The 19,592-nt window shown below is 42.0% G+C and overlaps 1 protein-coding gene across 1 annotated transcript in view; it reads right to left on the bottom strand.

Annotated features, from left to right (window-relative positions):
- The window catches only part of MMD (monocyte to macrophage differentiation associated), a 68,305-nt gene that overhangs the window by 40,485 nt on the left and 8,228 nt on the right, over window positions 1-19,592 (bottom strand). The window lies entirely within an intron of this gene.

The raw sequence follows: 19,592 nt of genomic DNA on the forward strand, positions 1-19,592 counted from the left end.
TCTTCCTGTAGTGCCCTGCTCATTCACTACACACCTTCCAAGTATTAAGAGACAGTCCCTGCTCCAAAGAGCTTACCATTTAAACAAGATAATGTGAGAGGAAATGACACAGGGGCCAGGTCATGCAGCAGAGCTGGGAACAGAACTTAGGTCTCACAATGCTCAGTCCAGCAGGCAATGCACTGGACTACCCTCTCTCTCCTTTGGTAGTATGGCCATTTTTGAAGTGACCAACTAGAAGGCCTTAAAGGTCCCATTCCAATGTCAGTGCTTGTGCACAAAATCTTAATCAAGTCACAGCCCATTCTCCCACCTGCACTGGCCAGCAGAGGTGGATTGTTATGGGGAGAAGCACACTGCTGCTCTCTTTCAAGGGCATGGCTAGTCAGACTCCAACCTACTCTACTGCAGGCCGTTGCTCAGAGCCCCAGTGAAGTCTTGTAAGCAAAGTGAAGCGTATATAGAATCACTGGGGTATAACAAATCAAGGGCCCCAAATCCTGCAGATGGACTTTGGCCCCAGAGGTCTGCACTCGGGCTCCAGCATCTACCCATGCAGATTTGATGGCAGGGTTGGAGGACATGAATCCTCAATGGTGCCATTCAGATTTGGAAAACCTGACCTATGCGGAAAGGTTAAAAAAACTGGGCATGTTTAGTCTGGAGAAAAGACCAGCGAGGGGGGACCTGATAGTCTTCAAATAGGCTAAGGGCTGCTCTGAAGAGGATGGTGAACAGTTGTTCACCAGATCCACTAAAGATAGGACAAGTAGTAATCAGCTTGATATGCAGCAACGGAGATTTTGGTTAGATATTAGGAAAAAACTATCTAACTCTAGGGGTAGTTAGCTCTGGAACAGGCTTCCAAAGGAGGCCGTGGAATCCCCTTCATTGGAAGTTTTCAAGAACAGGTTAGACAAAAACCTATCAGGGACAGTCTAGGTTTACTTGCCTCAGTGCAGGGGGCTAGACTAGGTAACCTCTCAAGGTCCCTTTGCACCCTATATTTCTAAGATTCTTTACAGTCACTGGCTGGAGAACAACTGCACATCTTGCTAAACTGGTTAGCAAAAATATTTGAAGAAGAAGAAAGAAGAAGCTAGTACTTTGCACAGCTAGGGGTATCGTTTCCATTGTTCAGATGTCATTGTTATAGAACTATAGCGAAAGAACTGACTGGCATTGGTTTCCGAGCCACTGCTTTTAAAGCATTACATAATCCTTGTTCCTGCAGAAAGCAAAACAGCAGGTCTGTAATGAAAGCAAAACTGGCTTAAGTTGATGAGCTTTTGTAACTAGTGAATGGAACCTTAAATGGGGCTCTTCATCATACTCATCTCTTTGCTGCTAAGGAGCAGAGAGCAAATATTTAGACAGCAATGCGTATGTATCCAGTTCCCATAAAACCTCCTCTCCAATCTACAATGAAAGGTTGCCAAAAAGGTTTAGTGCCTGTTAAACTTTGCTGCATATGAGAAGGTTCCCATTAAATATGCTCAGTTGAAAGGTACTTGCCCTATCAAACCAAATCCGGCATGAAAGAGAGAAAACTCATTGCCCTTAACTTAGTGAGGCGGCTGGGATAAACGGACACTGCTGACTTCAATGGAGCTGTGACAATTTACACCAGCTGAGGATCTGCCCCAGGTGTACCACTGAAATATGCTTTTTACTCTATTTTTTTTTAAATGGGACAGATTCTCTACTGCAGCCACGATCCACCCAATGCAACTGGGGCTTAGGGTGCAGATGGGAGGTGGGGGTGGGAGGATGGGAGTTAGGAGGGCAGCAGGGAGCTAGTTACAGATATCTTTTTTTTCTCCCCAGCCCCACCCTAGCCTTAGCTCCATCATAGGTTAGAGCAGCCTGGATAGTGCTCTAAACTATGCATCTGACAACAGGGCCCAAGGGAGTTTGATGCCGTAGGGTCATGCCCCCAGTAAGCTTCTCCCTTAATGCCAACCCGTATGCCAAGGCTGCTGCAAGAGGAGCTGGTGAAGGTGTTGGCCCTATGTCAGCTCTAGGCCAGCTGTGCTGCCTATACAAACGGTGTAGTGAATCTGCTGCTCCTGTACGTGTGTGTGAATGTCAACAGGCATGGCAATGGGGGACTTACGAGACTTGAGCCAAGCACATCGGAATGCAGGCAGCCACTAGGCATGCTTCCCTGACAAGGTTCTGCCAATTCACCTTCAGCCCCAAGCTGTCTGAAACACCCCTGTTCCTGCACCCAAGGCCATTTTTGAGCAGAGACTGCCAGGTATGCCAAAGTCTATCGCGGTTCTGTAATGTGGCCAGGGGGAAATCACAGTCTCATTTTTCTTTTTCTTTTTGGGGATGTAGGCCAGGAGGCAATGGATAAACGCGGTGGGCTAGATTTTCTGATCTGAGGAGTGCAAACAAGTGTCCCTGAAGCTGTTTAACAAACCGAGTGGAGAATTCTGCTCCGGGTAGGGGAAATCTATGAGTCAGGCAGAGACACTCATGTGGCTCCTGTGTCACCCATGTTCTGGGACATAGTGCAGGTCAAAAGAAATCTCTCCACCCTGGAAACCCTCTAACAGCTGCTCTCTGCAGGTTTTAGCAGTGGTCTCTGAAATGCTGATGGACATTGTTTCTCTTTGGCTCCATCGGCAGTTAAATTGGGTTCCATAACCTCCATTGTCAGCAATGGGTAAATGGATTAGAGAAACAATGAAGAAAAGGTTCTCTCTTGAAGCTATGTTTTTATTCCACGTTCAAAGTGACTCCCTCTTTTTTTAACTTCATTTATTTGTGCAGATAAAATCTGGTAATCTATGTATGGAATGTATGTCTTGTGCACATATTTGCCACTTCTAAAACAGAATCAACGGCCTTTCCTAGAGATTCACAGTAACACATCAGCTTTCATTATCACCCACGTAACATGAACACAAGAAGGAAAAAGTTTGCAATTACAGCCTTTTGCAAACCCAGCTCTTTCCCAAGCTTTGTGTTTTGCATTTGAATCAATATGTATGCAAGATAAAGTACGCAGACACTGCTACAGAAAGCCATTATTTACATAAAGTCCAAACCAAAAGTAAATTCTGATGTATTAAATTCTGAATTTGTCTCTCACCACACTGATCTGGGTTAATTCTGCCCCTGTGTTCTTGTTATTTAATAACAATTAATATATATGCACATAACACAAGTTTTATTAAATGATATATCTTGAAAAGTCCCTTTCCCTTATTTTAAATATAATTATTCCCCTCTGAATTTTTTGGTATTAGCATTGACTTGTTTTACACAGCTGGCTGGACCTGTTAGTGTTTGTCCAGAATTCTTTTTGAAACAATTATCAATAGCGGCACTGCTAAGGGTACCTGTATAGCCCCACAGTATGCCAACATTTTTATGGCTGACTTAGAACAACGCTTCCTTAGCTCTAGTCCCCCAACTGCATTTGCTCCAATTCCTCAGACAGAGACAAACACCTACAAGATCTCTATCAAGCATTCTTACAACTACAATACCCACCTGCTGAAGTGAAAAAACAGATTGACAGAGCCAGAGGAGTACCCAGAAATCACCTACTACAGGACAGGCCCAACAAAGAAAATAACAGAACCCCACTAGCCATCACCTTCAGCCCCCAACTAAAACCTCTCTAGTGCATCATCATCTACAACCTATCCTGAAAGATGATTCATCACTCTCACAGATCTTGGGAGACAGACCAGTCCTCGCTTACAGACAGCCTATCTCATAGAACTGGAAGGGACCTCGAAAGGTCATTGAGTCCAGCCCCCTGCCTTCACTAGCAGGACCAAGTACTGATTTTTGCCCCAGATCCCTAAGTGGTCCTCTCAAGGATTGAACTCACAACCCTGGGTTTAGCAGGCCAATGCTCAAACCACTGACCTATTCCCTCCCCCCAACCTGAAGCAAATACTCACCAGCAACCACACACCACACAACAAAAACATTAAGCCAGGAACCTATCCTTGCAACAAAGCCCGATGCCCACTCTGTCCACATATTTATTCAAATGACACCATCATAGGCTCTAATCACATTAGCCACACTATCAGGGGCTCGTTCACCTGCACATCTACCAATGTGATATATGCCATCATGTGCCAGCAATGTCCCTCTGCCATGTACATTGGCCAAACCGGACAGTCTCTACGCAAAAGAATAAATGGACACAAATCTGACATCAGGCATCATAACATTCAAAAACCAGTAGGAGAACACTTCAACCTCTCTGGTCACTCAGTAACAGACTTAAAGGTGGCAATTTTGCAACCGAAAAGCTTCAAAAACAGACTCCAGCAAGAAACTGCTGAGCTTGAATTAATATGCAAACTAGATACCATTAACTTGGGTTTGAATAGCGACGGGGAGTGGCTGGGTTATTACACATATTGAATCTATTTCCCCATGTTAAGTATCCTCACACCTTCTTGTCAACTGTTTGAAATGGACCATCTTGATTATCACTACAAAAGTTTTTTTTTCTCCTGCTGATAATAGCTCATCGTAATTAATTAGCCTCCTACAGTTGGTATGGCTACTTCCACTTTTTCATGTTCTGTGTATGTATATATATCTTCTTACTATATGTTCCATTCTATGCGTCCGATGAAGTGGGCTGTAGCCCACGAAAGCTTATGTTCAAATAAATGTGTTAGTCTCTAAGGTGCCACAAGCACTCCTGTTCTAATAGCCAATTCCTAATTACTGCCGATCATAAAGAACATGCAGTGTGGTGAACCCAAAGGGCTGTAGATGAGCTCCGGCAGACACTGTGACCACCCAGATTTCCACATGACTGAAATGGAAAGAAAAACAATAATGTAGGTCAACAAGGGAGTGGCAGATATACTCTTCTTGTTTATCTGCTTCTGAAGACATGCAAATTCCTTGCATGTATCTTCTGGTTTTATAATAGGTGCAGGGGAGTTGTGGGTGGAGATGGCTTACTTCCTGGCAGTCTTTTTATTATTATTATATTAGCTTGATGGCCAGCTGTTATGAGCCCTTTCTGTGTAGTAAGCTTGTTTGGCTCTTTCTTTGAATACAGAATTCTATTTGGATGGTTGAGAGGCAGTTGAGATGGTATTGGGTTGTTTTGTCATTCTAAGGGGATGAGTTAGTAGGGTTCATATATGAGGTCCCCCCCCCTTCATTCTTCTTTCCATCTGTATCACTCAACAAACACCACATGAGTTATTCCAGCTGGCATTGAATTCACAGCAGATTCACAGGGCCAGCTAGGGTCCAGACCCTCTCTCGGAGCATTTAATTTCCTTTCTGTTGCAATCACAGCAACATCTGAATACAGTGGACACAATACACCAGACAAAAGAATACTGATTGATGCTAGCTTGAATTCATATGTTATTGACACTGCTATTGTACATGGTTCTGGATCCATCATCAATAGTGTGCTCTGACTCCAGGCTTCACTTTTTAGGTTTGCATATTAGATTTCAATATACAAATCTCTATAGTATGGCTGAGTCACAAATTTGGATTCAGAGGGTCAATTCTCCAAATACCTTGCATTTATCTTCTGATTTTATAACAGATCCAGGGTCATTCATAACCCAGGTTTTGGTCTAGACGTGTCCCAAATACATGCGTGTAGTTTTCTAGGTCTGGATTTTTTTAAAGCACTCCTATAACTCTGAAGTGCTACTACCTAAATACATTTAGTACTATTTCTTGAAAGAACTTTAACAGGGCATAGAAAGTTATTCTCCAGGCCCAGAGCTACAACTGGGAGCCTCCTGAAGTTTTCATGTTGATTTAGTCATTGATCTCTGAAGAGAAGAATTCATTGACGTAGTACTCTGCAAGAGTTGTTATCCCTAATGCCAAGAATACAGAGATGCTAGCAAGGGCTCAGGAACTTCCAAACAAGGAAAGCTGCTGTGACAACAGAAATCTACTTAAAAAATGCCCAGGCTATTTCTTGCTCCCCAGCTTGGCAGAGGTTCAAGGTGCTGGGGAGGGGGTTCATTCCCAGCCCTCAGCTGAAGAGGGAGTGTATTGTACAATTGAGAAATTATGCCACTGGTCAACTAACTCTCCTGGTGACGTAGTGGATTCTGAAAGGTGCGATAAGCATGGCACAGATGCAGCAAGGAACTTCAGAGCTAGAGAAACCAAGTGTGTGTGTTTAGGAAATAGGGCCCTCCTAACCATCCTGGCATGCTGGAGGAAGATCCTTAGAGAGCTAGAGAAAGGGGAGTACAACAGGGCTGCTACTTACTGAGCATCCCCCCCCGGCCAGAGATCCCCAGCAGAGCCCTCCCTCTGTTCTCCCTCTTCAGGAGTTACTCTTTCTTCTACCCACCTTTCTAAAATATACATTTAGTTATTATGGCCCTTATTCTGTAAAGCACATATGTCTAACCATATTCAGCAGGTGCTTAAGTGTCTTTGAAGTCAATGAGATTTAAGCCTGAGCTTAAAGAGGCATTTCCTTCAGCCCATTGATGGTATGTTGGAAGCACCACAGGTTCAAAGGGACAGTGTCAACATGAAATCAGCTCAGTTTAAAAACTGTAGGGTAAAAGTAGTTGCAGATCCTACACCTGGCTCCCTACCGAGGTCTGAAGTACTCATTGCAATAGTATCCGAGCACCTCACAGTCTTTAATGTACTTTTCCTAACAACCCCCTGGTGAGGTAGGAGAGCACTATTACCCCATTTGACAGATGGGGAACTGAGGTGCAGAGAGACCAAGGGTACGTCTACACTGCAAAAACCAACCAACCTGTGGCAGCAAGTCTCAGAGTCTGGGTCAGCTGATGGCTCATGGGGCTTATACGCCAGGGCTAAAAACTGTGGTGTAGATGTTCCTGCTCAGGCCGGAGCTCTGGCTCCCAGACCTACCCCCTCCCCAGGTTTCAGAGCTCAAGTGGAAATGTCTACACTGCTATTTTTAGCCCCACAGTGGGGGCCCAAGGCAGTTGACCTGGGCTCTGAGACTCACTGGTGCAGGGTTTGCTTGTTTGTAGACATTCCCCAATGACTTGCCCACGGTCACACAGGAAATCTGACAGAAGGAATTGAGCCAGGTCTCCGGAGTCCCAGGCTAGCGCTCTACCCCCAGACCACCCTTCCTCTCCACTTTTTTTCTCCCATTACTGCGCGAAAGACCCACTCCCGTGGCAGCGGAGGGTGACAGATTGACCAAAGAAGGTGAATAGCAAAACTGACAATGTACTGTCAATGCATAAAGTAAAACCAATTGAAAAATGGAGGAACATATTTCTAACTCCCATCCCTCTTATGAGCTTCTGGGGTGCTATCTGAAACAATAGTAAGTAAAAATCATGTTCCAGTACTGTGTGAATTTTGTGAACACGGTGTTCCTCTGAGCTCAGGAAGTTCTCTTGAGCCCCTTTTGTCCTCAGGCAGGTTAGTCTGTGGGTGGGCCCCTGATGATTTATCCTTTAAGCCAGAAAAGATGGCATCCTGTAATGGCATAGCTAATCCGACAGATAAACACCCAAACCGAGTGAGAGCAGCAAAAATCTTTCAGGGGCTGGAAGGTGGTGTTAAGCATTGCACTGACCAAGGCATGGTGTGTAAGCTGCACCATACTAGAAGGCACATGGGGAGGCGCTGTGACTAACAGGTACCCCACCAAGACATAATTCCCTCCCTGCTCCCCTTTTGCCTTGCTGAGGGAGTAAGTGACTGCAGGCCTGGAGGAGGTGCAACTTGCTTATCCGCTTCTATCTGGCCAGAGAGTAGCTGAAGAGGAACTAGGGCTAAGCTCTGTCCTCACCCACTTGCTCACAGCAGGAAGTATCTGCAGAGCAAGGGCTGTGCTCCATACCACAGACAGATGCAAGACTCACATTACACTTGCTTGGGAGGGACAGGGGGAAGAGGACACACGTTCCATAACAATTCACAAAACACGTATCCCTGTTTTCACAGAAAATTTGACATTTGCCAACCAGCTCTTGTTCAGGTGGGTCTGAGTTGGATGCACATTGTCCTTTGCTCAGCACAAACTGTTCAGTACTTTGAAAGTGGAATTGGGCCTGTCTCTACAATCTTTGTTTGTTACTTTTCACACTAGGGTTATCCTGTACACTTTCCAGCAAATGGAGCCCAGAAAAACCACAGTCAAAAAACCCATCCTCCCAGTTCATGCAGCTATTAATATAAAAAAAAAAAAGAAGAAATAATGGAGGTTCTAAATTGGGATCCCTGTTTTGAAGTTCTGCTTTTGTTGGATGTGCTTATGTAGGTTTTAATAGGCAAGACTTGATCCATCTTCTGTTGGAACCCTTTTCTGGCCTTCTTGCAGAGAGATTGTCATTTCTTCTATCATTCTCTCTTCTATCATTCTCGAGGCTGTAAATGTTGGTTTTCAAAATCCTCTGCACACTTTATTGTCTATGTTTTATGTTTTACAATACTCTCTACTCTGAAACCTATAAAGAAGTGAAATAACAGGAGTTCACTTTGATAGAAATTCACTCAAGCAGAGAACGTATACAATGTTTTTTCCATAAAGGGGATGAAAGAGATGCAAACCCATCTTTACTACCTACACTCAATAATAAGTCCAATGATACCATCTTAGACCTCCCCAATGATCGGTTCTACAACTGGAGCTGGCCCCTAGAAAATGTCTCTCTGCCCCTGGAAAATTTCTAGCATTTGTTTTTCTTCATTTTCAGCAGATAACTGACTTTTAATTGATTTTTCCCCCCAGTTTTTGTGCATTCAGTTTTCTGATGAAAAATTATTTTTTTAAAAAGAAAACAGACACTTTCCATGAACATTTTGGGTTTTTTGAAAACCAAAATTTCCATCCCCCTCAAAAAAAGTTTAGACAAAAACATTCCAACCAGCCCTAACTACAGCCCTGCCTTTCCTCATACACAGTAAAAAGAAGAACAGGAGTACTTGTGGCACCTTAGAGACTAACAAATTTATTAGAGCATAAGCTTTCGTGGACTACAGCCCACTTCTTCGGATGCATATAGAATGGAACATATATTGAGGAGATATATATACACACATACAGAGAGCATGAACAGGTGGCAAAAGTTTTTTTTTCTCTTAATTAATTGGCCTCTCAGAGTTGGTAAGACAACTCCCACCTGTTCATGCTCTCTGTATGTGTGTATATATATCTCCTCAATATATGTTCCATTCTATATGCATCCGAAGAAGTGGGCTGTAGTCCACGAAAGCTTATGCTCTAATAAATTTGTTAGTCTCTAAGGTGCCACAAGTACTCCTGTTCTTCTTTTTGCGGATACAGACTAACACAGCTGCTACTCTGAAACTCATACACAGTATATATGTCACAAACATGTTACTGACCCCAAGATTTATGTCACCTCCTAATTCACCCCAACACATTTAAAACAGACTAAGGGCCAGATTCGGATACTCTTAAACATTTTGAATAGTACCTCATGCCTGAAGGACCACTTTGGGTCTATTCTAGGCGTGAGGTACTCACTCTGAGTAAGGGCATCAGAGTCTGGCTCCCTGACGTAGGGGCGCTGGAACAATTTGTATAGTGGGGGTGCTGAGAGCCATTGAACCAAACTGTAAACCCCTGTATATGATGGAAACCACTTCAAGCCAGGGAGTGTGGCAGCACCCCTAGTTCCAGCCCCGAGGTCTCTGTTTAATTTTTGAAATGGTAATATTGATGTTTGAGCAGATGTGCTTGCAACGTGAAGGAAACCTGATACTTTAGGGTGTTGCAAATGTGGGGAAACAGAATTACCATGTACAAAGGAACTCCTTGTCTTTACATGTTTAAAGAGAGAAAGATACAATATCATCGTGTGCCTGTGCAGGCAAAGTAATAATGCCAAGACAATTGCAAAATGATGTGGGATAAGATAAATCCACAAAGGAAAATTAACAATGGCAAGACAGAATATTTCTTCCCAGTCCGGTTTGTGGCCCTGATTCTGCAAGCAACTCCTTGCAGGGGGTCTGGCATGTAGCAGTAATATAAAATCATACGCCCTGATCCTTCCAAGAGATCCCTGAATGCAGGCTCTGACTAGCTTAGAGTCTCACTGACATCATGTCAATGTTTCACAACTCCAATTTATTTTTTTCCCCTCAATCCAGAATGAATTATGATTGCCTTGGAACTCCTGGCTTTGTCCTGTCTGCATCGCTACATTAATTCTCTCCAGCTAGCCATTCTTCACATGCCCAGAGTTGGTGTTGGGATTCACGCCAAAACAAAACCAAAGCTCATCCCATTGCTAAAGAGTTGACTTCTATTTGATATCTTATGGACAAAACACCAAGACTAGCAAGCATTTCCCCTATTTTCACCTAGGCAGATTTATACAAATATTCCTTTGTATTTATATAATGCCTTATCTACACTAGAAAAGTTGTGGTGATACAGCTATACCAGCAAATCCTCCCAGTGTAGATGCAGTTATATCAACAAAAGAGTGCTTTTGCCAGAATAGCTTATCCTGGTTTGGCAAGTGAAAAGCTATACTCCGCTTTGTCCCTAACAAGTCTAAGAATTTTTTGAAGGCCAGTCTGAGACTGGAATGAACTCCCCCCAAGAACAGAGCACCATCGCAAGCCTCCTCTTCTTCCACTCCAGGTGCAAAGTGCTTTCCTTTTGGCCTTGCCTTCCCTAACCCAAACACATAGCGATGTGTATGTTAAAAGTGAACAACATTACCAAAACAAGACATCCCACCGCATATACTTCTTCACCTGGGGGCAGGATGAGAGAACAACCATCACACTACAGATGTCAGTCACATTGCTTAATACACTATTGGAAGTGATCAGATACTATGGGGATGAGCACAATATAAGAACTTATATAGAACTGAATATAAATCAGCTGCAATAAGCCCTATTAATATTCATCCATCAAATACTACCTATCTTTATCTGGCTGCCCTTTGGATTAAGTGGGAAATCAGATGTTCTTTAAGAATTCTGATTGCAGAGACATTTAGATCATTTGTTGTGTTGCTACAGATGGATTCTTTTTTTAAAAAAAAAGAAGCTACCATACTAATGTTTATTACATTTGATTTCTCTAACATTATGAATATCCAAACATCAATAGCAGTTTGGAGGCAGATCATATTAATTCTTCAATGGCATGAAAATTGCTTGAGTTACGTCATTTGGAAGAACACATATCTGGGGACATTATGGAATCAGATTTTAATGCTTCCTTATCTTTCTTAGTAAACATTCACTGTCCAGATGCTTATGCCAAGAATATAAATGTCTTTGTTGGCTTTGTTTTTAAATTTAACTACACTAAATTTTCCAGTTCTAATTCAAAACAATATCACCAATAGAAGTTGTGATGGGTATTGATCCGCTCTTTCCTGCACACTTGAAACTCCTACTGAATTAATGACACTGGGTTCAGTGAGATTTTTGGGTGCACTAGGGATATATGACCTGGCATGAGAAGTTGCAACATTATACAGCTCAGTTTTGCCTAAATAGGACATCCAAATCCGACTTCAAGGCATGAAATGGACACGAATAAATAATCACAGTAATCATTAATACCTTGTGCTTCTATAGTTCCTTGCACACAAGGGATCTCAAATCACTTTATAAATATTAAGCATCACAACATCTCGAGGATATAAGTATTATTATCACCATTTAACAGATTGAGAAATGGGGGTGCAGATTGGTCACCAGCACAGAACATCTGTTGCAGGGCTGGGAACAGATTGACCCACCCACGGGCTGGGCGGAATGATCAAATGCTGGATTTAGATGCCCTATTAAGATATCTGCATCTGAAAACTTGCCCCCACCCCCAGTGTCAGATTGGTATGGAAATGCCTCTTTGAAAGGTTAATGTTAAATACTGGAAATATAAGGGGGTGGAACTCAGGGAGGGACAGGTCTGGGGAAACTAATACATGCAAGAAAGCACAACGCAAGAAGACAAGAAAAGAAAGATAGAGTTGATGACAGTTATGGTTTCCAAATTTTGGACATTTATGCTATATTTGTGTTTCAATAAATTAGTAGTAGCAGCTCTTTACTCTTCAGTAGCACCTTTCAGCTGAGAATCTCAACACGATTTACCAACAGCTCATTTAGTTGCACACCACTCATGTGGTAGGGAAGAACTATGAAGGGATCCCATCATCCACCACTGAAATGCAGCCATGTGTATTCTCTATCCGCATAGCTAATTGTGGGACTGAGTCAGAGAGGTGCCAAGCGCCTGCAGTTGACATTGACTTCAGCACAACACTACAAAACCAGTTTAGGACACATAGTGTAAAATGTTGGGGAGGGGGGAGAATGTAATTACTTGAACTGGAATATGTCCAGGAAACCACAGTTAACACCGTTATTCTTACAAAAAGTGCCCCAATATCTTTACCACAAGTGGTCCTAATCTCAGTTTTATATCTTCCCCAAAAGACGGTACTGTACCTCCAGCGGTGCAGTGCCCCTTAGTGCCATGAAAGAGGAGTGGCTCATTCCTCAGAAGAAAGAGAGCCTCCCACTAAATAACCAACATCACTTTTACTACCTTGGTAGTTTAGAAAAGGCCATGCAAATATTGTAGTGGTACTATGACACTTGCGGTGTCTTTGTCAGCTCAGTTGCATGAGTGAGTGATACATGCAGAGGCAGAGATTTCCAAGGCTATGGCTAGATGGCTGAAATCCTCATTCAAGTACTGGTCCAACCTCATGATGCTTATTTTGTGAGAGCTGAATAGCTCACAGCACAAGGTGAGGTGATGGTAGGCAATTGCAATAATTCTCCCATGCTAGTTGCAGATATCTTTTCACCACCAGGGACTTTTGTCTTGGATGAATCTATGTTTCTGTATTCAGAAATATCAACAGATGATGATTTGCTGTAAGAGAACAGTGCACTAATAAAATTAGTGAAGACAGCACATTCAAAATTGCAAAGGTCAAAACAAAAGAAGAACAGGAGGACTTGTGGCACCTTAGAGACTAACAAATTTATTAGAGCATAAGCTTTCGTGGACTACAGCCCACTTCTTCGGATGCATATTGGTCATATTAGTCAAAACACTAATTCTATGGGCTGGAATTCTTCTGCTTTTGTGAGGGAGGTTTAGTCTGTCTGAACTAATCCTATATTCATATATAGCGGCTTATCAGGGATTTTAGAAAATCTTATGGCTTTACAGTAGCATTGGCACATGGTAAAGCTATATTTCCTTGCCCTAGTGAGTTTAACTACACATTTGATTTGAATTAATGTAAAAATCTAGCAAGTGAAATGCTAACACTTTTTTGTTGCTGTTTCTATGGAAACCCTTGAATTAAGGGTTCTCAGCAAGCAACAATATGTAGCTTTAACAAAAGGTAATACAGCCTAATAAACAGGAGTTGGTATAAAGTGAAGTCCTACCCAAACTCAGAACAAATTCCTATCCCCCACACCCACCCCTTCAAAACATGCAGCCACAAAATGCTAGCTAGCCATTATGAATGTCAGCCCATTTAAGCAAGTTTTCAGAAAGGGCTTTTAGAGCCTGCGATTGCCATGTATTTACTATAGTTTGTTCATTTATCCTCCTGCTCCCCCCTTTTAAATGCTTTTAAAACACTGGGAGGTGTGTTTTGTTTTTTGAGTCAACTGAGGACTTCTGTGCAGTTCATTAAGGGTGAAATTCACTTCAGTTCAGAGGACCCCTGTATATATAAATATACAATATTTATACCAGAGCACTGCCCAGGGTTTCTAACCAAGCTCAGGACCCCATTGTGCACTGTACAAACACATTGTAAGAGAGAGTCTCTCTCTCTCTCTCTCTCCCTTGAGGTGCCTTCAGTCTAAATAGACAAGACTAATGGGAATGGGAAACAGAGTCACTTCCTCAAGATCATGCAGGGAGTCCGCGGCAGAGCTAGAAATAGAACACTGGTCTATCATCTATCCCCCATCTACTTCTCTATCCCGTAGACCACACTGCCACTCCAAACTGAACTGCCTCCCAATCAGGGTTAAATGATGCAGTTTTTACTCAGACCTTTGTTCACCAAGGGCACTTACTGCCATTGCTAAGTATCAAGATGAGGGCTTAAAACACTGCTGAAGCTATAAGATAACAAACATAGCTCACAGCTGCGACTTAGCAAGGCATATGCCCATTATCAACAGGGTAGCAATTTGAAAGCAAGATAAGTGCAGTATGTGCAAAGAGCTATATGGCTGGTACTTTAATGTGTTGGAGATCTCTGGGCCATTGTGGTCTGTTTCTTTCTCACGGGAATACGGAGAGCAGCATCAGAACAAACTCCCCCCACTCCACTAACTTGTTGAAGGGCTTAACTGCAGGAAAATGAGAGCTCAGCCTAAAAGGCTTATTCAGTCTTTGATTTCTCAACTGAACCTACCAGCCGGAGAGCCAATGAGCACCAGATGAAATGGGGGATTATGGGTGAAGCGGGCAGCTGCCCACTGGGAGCTGGCCGGAGGTCACAACTTGGAATGTACAGAGAATATTTAAAAGGAAGTTATCAAGGTATTTTATGTCATCTTCAAAAATTCTGTTAAGTGCTTCTATTTTGTTTAATCCTCAGTAGCAATAAGCCAGGCCCATTTCACAACCTGTTACCAATTGAACTATTTAAGTGAGAGATGTGTTTCACGCATTCAACCCAGCCAATGGGACATCTCACAAAGAAACCTCACCTTAATTTTACAGCAGAAAATTGATATTTAACTCAAGATGGCCACAACATAAAACAACAATCCTTTGTCGGTCCAACCAAAAAAGTGCGGTCAGAGTTAGTCCCCTGACCAAGCCAGGTTTCTTGGGTTAAGACGAAGTGGGTATTCACCCATGAAAGCTTATGCTCCAATACATCTGTTAGTCTTAAAGGTGCCACAGGACTCTCTGTTGCTTTTTACAGATCCAGACTAACACGGCTACCCCTCTGATACTTGACTGGTATAACTGTCTAGTTAAAGTATAGTTAAAGCAGTACAACTTTCTAGCACAGGCAAGTGCTAAGAAATGTTTTTATCAGCCCTGGGTACTTGATACTCATTTAATCTTTCATTTACTGTAAGCAGAATTGTACATACTCTTTAGGAAACTATCATCAGTGTCAAGTGATTATTTACTGCTCGTAGTTCCACATGTCAGGGCAGAGTCCATAAACGGTGCTGCAGTGGATTACTTCCTTCAGAGCTGAACACTGTGCTTCTATAAACTGTTATCATAAAAAACTCAGGGACACATTCTGCTTTGAGTTATCCCATTCAATCCTTTATGTCACTGGAGGCCTGTAAGAGTGAGGACACAATCTGACCTACTTCTGTCTAACATTTAGGGGTGAAATCCTTCCTTGACTGAAGGCTATAGGCGTTCTGCCATTGACTTCATGGAGCCAGGATTTCACCCTAGGGGTTGAAGTGCCAATCAAACAAAATCTACACAAATGATAGGAAAATGTATTGCTGACAGTTTTCTGCCCTCTAGGAATATTTACTGCCACAACCTTGCAAGTCTTTATCTCTGCATGTATAATTACTCACTCTATATCAATGAGCTAATAGAGATACAGTGAGTGTGTCCTAGTACCATTAAAATATTTGCACAACCTTTTCTAAACAGCTACAGACTTGCTATTATGCCTACAGCCTGGCATTTCATATGGCAACTCAACAACAGCAAAGAAATGTCCTGTGATCACACTCTCTGTCCTATCTAGTTCTCTCTCTATTTTTAGGTTTTCCCCCAAATCTATTCCCAGCAAAGCTTAAAATACCGTATTCAGGGCAGTTATAACTTGCAGTTAATTGATTTTGGAATAACTTAATTTTTCTTCTGCTAAAAATCAAAACAAAAGAAACACTAAAAAAAGAATGATTTCAGTGGGGGCGACTTGCAGAGCACAGTGCTGCTAGGTCTAATGACTGTATTGCAAGTCTTGCTCTGTTTCGTGTTTTATTTAAAATCCCAACTTTTGGAGACAAGTGATTATACGAGAATCTGTGTTTTCATTTTAAAAACAGGTATAGTCCTATCCCTCACGGTTGCAAAGGAAAGCCTGAAAAAGTGACCCAAGTGCACCCTAAGAGCTCAGAAAACAGAAGACAAACAACAAGGACCCAACGTAGATTATTTTTTAAACAGTCTCATGAGTTTTACGCCAATCTCATTAGTTTTGGCAACCTTGACTTGTGAGTTTAAAATTTTTGGGGATGGAAATACTGATAGCGCATTACCATTCAACTTGAATAAGGATGGCAGAATATGTAATATTGTTATATCTTTTTTTCTTTTCTCCCATATTTCGTTCAGAGGATCATTTCTATTAAAACAAGATTGTAGTCAAATTCACCCCAATTTAATGCCGAAGGCATGTAAGCTGCCCCTCCCTACGACATCAGGTCTCCTGCATCCAGATGTAAATTCACACCAAAGCTGGTTGGTTTACAAAAGGGTAGAATTTGGCCCAATGGTTTTCAAATTTTTCTATGAGGTGTCAGCCCATGTTTGATGAGTGATAAAAGAAGACATAAAGCTACCCCCTAAGAGACAGATAAGTGCTAGCTGTCTGACCTTTAACTGGTTAAAATGAGGCTCTGTAAATCCTAAAACTCCTGGACTGGACTACAGCTGGTTACAAGCATTGCTGCTAGAGGGCTAGAGTTGTGTGAATAATTTAGTTGTCAAAATTACCCGTTTCAGCTTCAAGTGTGTTTACTGACTACGTAGGAGATCAAAGTCTCAATACAACGCAACGTTGTAGCAACAGATAAGTACTGAATTTTACCCTGAGATATCGCTAGACTACTGTACCCCTTTCAGGAGTCTGATTTGTCTTGCATACCCCCACGTTTCACCTCACTTAAAAACTATGTGCTTACAAAATCAGACATAAAATACAAAAGTGTTGCAGCACACTAGTACTGAAACATTGCTTATTTTCTCATTTTTACCATATAATTATAAAATAAATCAATTGGAATGTAAATATTGTACTTACATTTCAGTGTGTGGCATATAGAGGTGTATAAACAAGTCATTGTGTGAAATTTTAATTAATGTTGACTTCCCTAGTGTTTTTTATGTAGCCTGTTGTTAAACTAGGCGAATATCTAGAGGAGTTGATGTACCCCCAGGAAGACCTCTGCATACCCCCAGGGGTACACGGACCCCTGGTTGAGAACCACTGCCCTAGATTCTCAGAAGTGTCATGTGGTAAATATATCTTTATTGCTATAATTACTTTAACAGCTGAACTGTAAACACAGCTATACATATGTTTTTAAGGTAATAAAAATGTCATTCAAGTTACTTTGAGTTGCACAAAACACGAATTGAAGCACTATACTGACCACCTCTCTCCTTTTTTTACAAGAAGGAACAAATTTAGCCATGCTATAAGTGGGTGCATCTCCCACTGAGGCCAATGAGAGCTATGTCCAGTAATAGCAGGGGGTCAATTTTGCATGAAGTCTCCATGAGGCCTGTAATTTTTCATACTTAGAACCACCTTCAGAGTACCCGGGGGCACAAGTCACCATGCTGTAGTATGTGAAAGGTGGCATGTGCTTCTGCAGAAATAAGCATAACATTTTAAGTGAGGGTAATTACCCATTGGAACAATTTACCAAGGGACATGGTGGATTCTCCGTCACCTGAAGTCTTTAAATCAAGACTGGATGCCTCTCTAAAAGAGATGCTGTAGCTCAAACAGAAGTTATAGGCTGGATGCAGAGATTACTGGGTGAGACTCTCAGTCTTACTGCTTATAGCATAGGCCTAAGATTTTCATAAAGATCCTTTCTGGCCTTAAAAGCAATGAAAATCTGGTCCCTTGGAATTCAGGGTAGCATCAGCAGGTTGATAGGGGGATAATGATCTTCATAGCTTCTTGATTTTCATTCCTGGGGTCAGATTCTGATGCCCTGACTTATGAGGATTAGAACCTTACTCACTGAAGTCAGTGGGACTCTGTTTGAGGAGTAAGGTGATACCCAGCATGAGTAAGGGTATCAGAATCTGTCCCATAGGCTTGGACATCACATCTGCTCTACATCAGCTGCCTTGTGTCCATTAGCAATCATTCTTTGTAGCATTTGTTGCTATTTACTTCAGGGTCTTTGTCGGACCCTGTTAATACCAAGGCATTCTGCTCTCTCAAGAACTCCTCTGTTAGATATCCCTATTCCATTCTTTTCAGAGTCATATGTGGGTCTCATCAGCAGAGCAGTGGAATGTCTCCAAAGTGCAGTAAGCTACGTGACTAATAGTTGTCATGTTCATGGTTCTTTCGTTTGTTTCGAACATGTGGTTCTTTCTTCTGCTCCCCAACCTGAACGTGTGTGGGTTTCTTAAAAAAACCAATGTATGAGACGTACCCTGGTCTAAGTGTTTACATGAGCAAAAGCAAGGTCAAAGATGTGGGCCTTGAGATTGGAATGGAAGGTAGTGAGGTTTGTGGTCTCCTCTTCACTGCCAGCTTAACCTTTGAAATGTTCTATATTTATTTACTCTCATTTCTGCTCTGCAGGACCTTGGTTACGTAGCACCTAACAAGAGCTGGGTGAATTTTTTTTTGGCAGAAACTTATTTTTCAGCATGTTTTGGGCTATCACAACACTCTGGAATTCTGTAGGAATTATTTTTAATGGGGCTAAAATATTTGTTTTGCTGTACATTTAACACCTCCCATTGATCTCTTTCCAGTGTAATTTTGGTGCAACTCAAAGAGAGAGAGAGAGAAGAAAAGGGGAATAACATGGGTATTGTATGTGAATGGTGGCTAGATGCCACCATTTTATTGCCGCTTTGGAGGAACGCAAACAATGGTGACCATTACGACCCATCAGAAAGGAAAGCTCTATATTCACTTCAGGTTTCCATTCAAGAGTACAGCAATTTATTTTATGAGCACAGTGACACTTGTTCCTTAATACCTGTAAGTTGGGATCCACAATCAATCTGTACTCTTAGCATAAAAACTCAAGCAATCTGCATACAGAAACAGGGGCATATGTAGTTGGGGCACTAGTCTAGGACTTGGGAGACCTAGGGTCAATTTCCTGCTCCATCACAGACTTCCTGTGTAGCCTTGGGCAATTTAGTCTCTTTTTGCCTCAGTTTACCATCTGTAAAATTGAGATAATGGCACTTCCTTAGCTCATAGTGAGGATAAGTACATTAAAGATTGTGAAGTGCTTAGATACTAGGGTAATGGGGGGTTATGTAAACACCATAGATAGGTTGATGAAGAAGGCTCTTAACATGAAGTCTTCTTGCATTTGTTTGGAGATCATGCTGTTGTTACTGTAGATACTAGAAATCTTGACTGTACAAATGCCACAGATGGAAACCAACCTCCACAATTTACAATAGCAAAAGGAAAGCACTGGTGAGAAAGGCCAAGGAAATTTGCATATATAAATACATGTATGCAAATAGAACTTGATTGCACTTGCTATAAGGGATCATGCAATACATTTCTCAATAGTGAGGACATTGCTTATGACTCATTCTTTCTGCATTAAACCAGGATAAAACTTTCATAATGAATGAAGGTATCATACCCAGCCCAGAACTATCCTAGATCCGCATATAATAT

Source organism: Chrysemys picta, chromosome 12 (genome assembly GCF_011386835.1).
Source record: "Chrysemys picta bellii isolate R12L10 chromosome 12, ASM1138683v2, whole genome shotgun sequence".
Lineage (NCBI taxonomy): Eukaryota > Metazoa > Chordata > Testudines > Emydidae > Chrysemys > Chrysemys picta.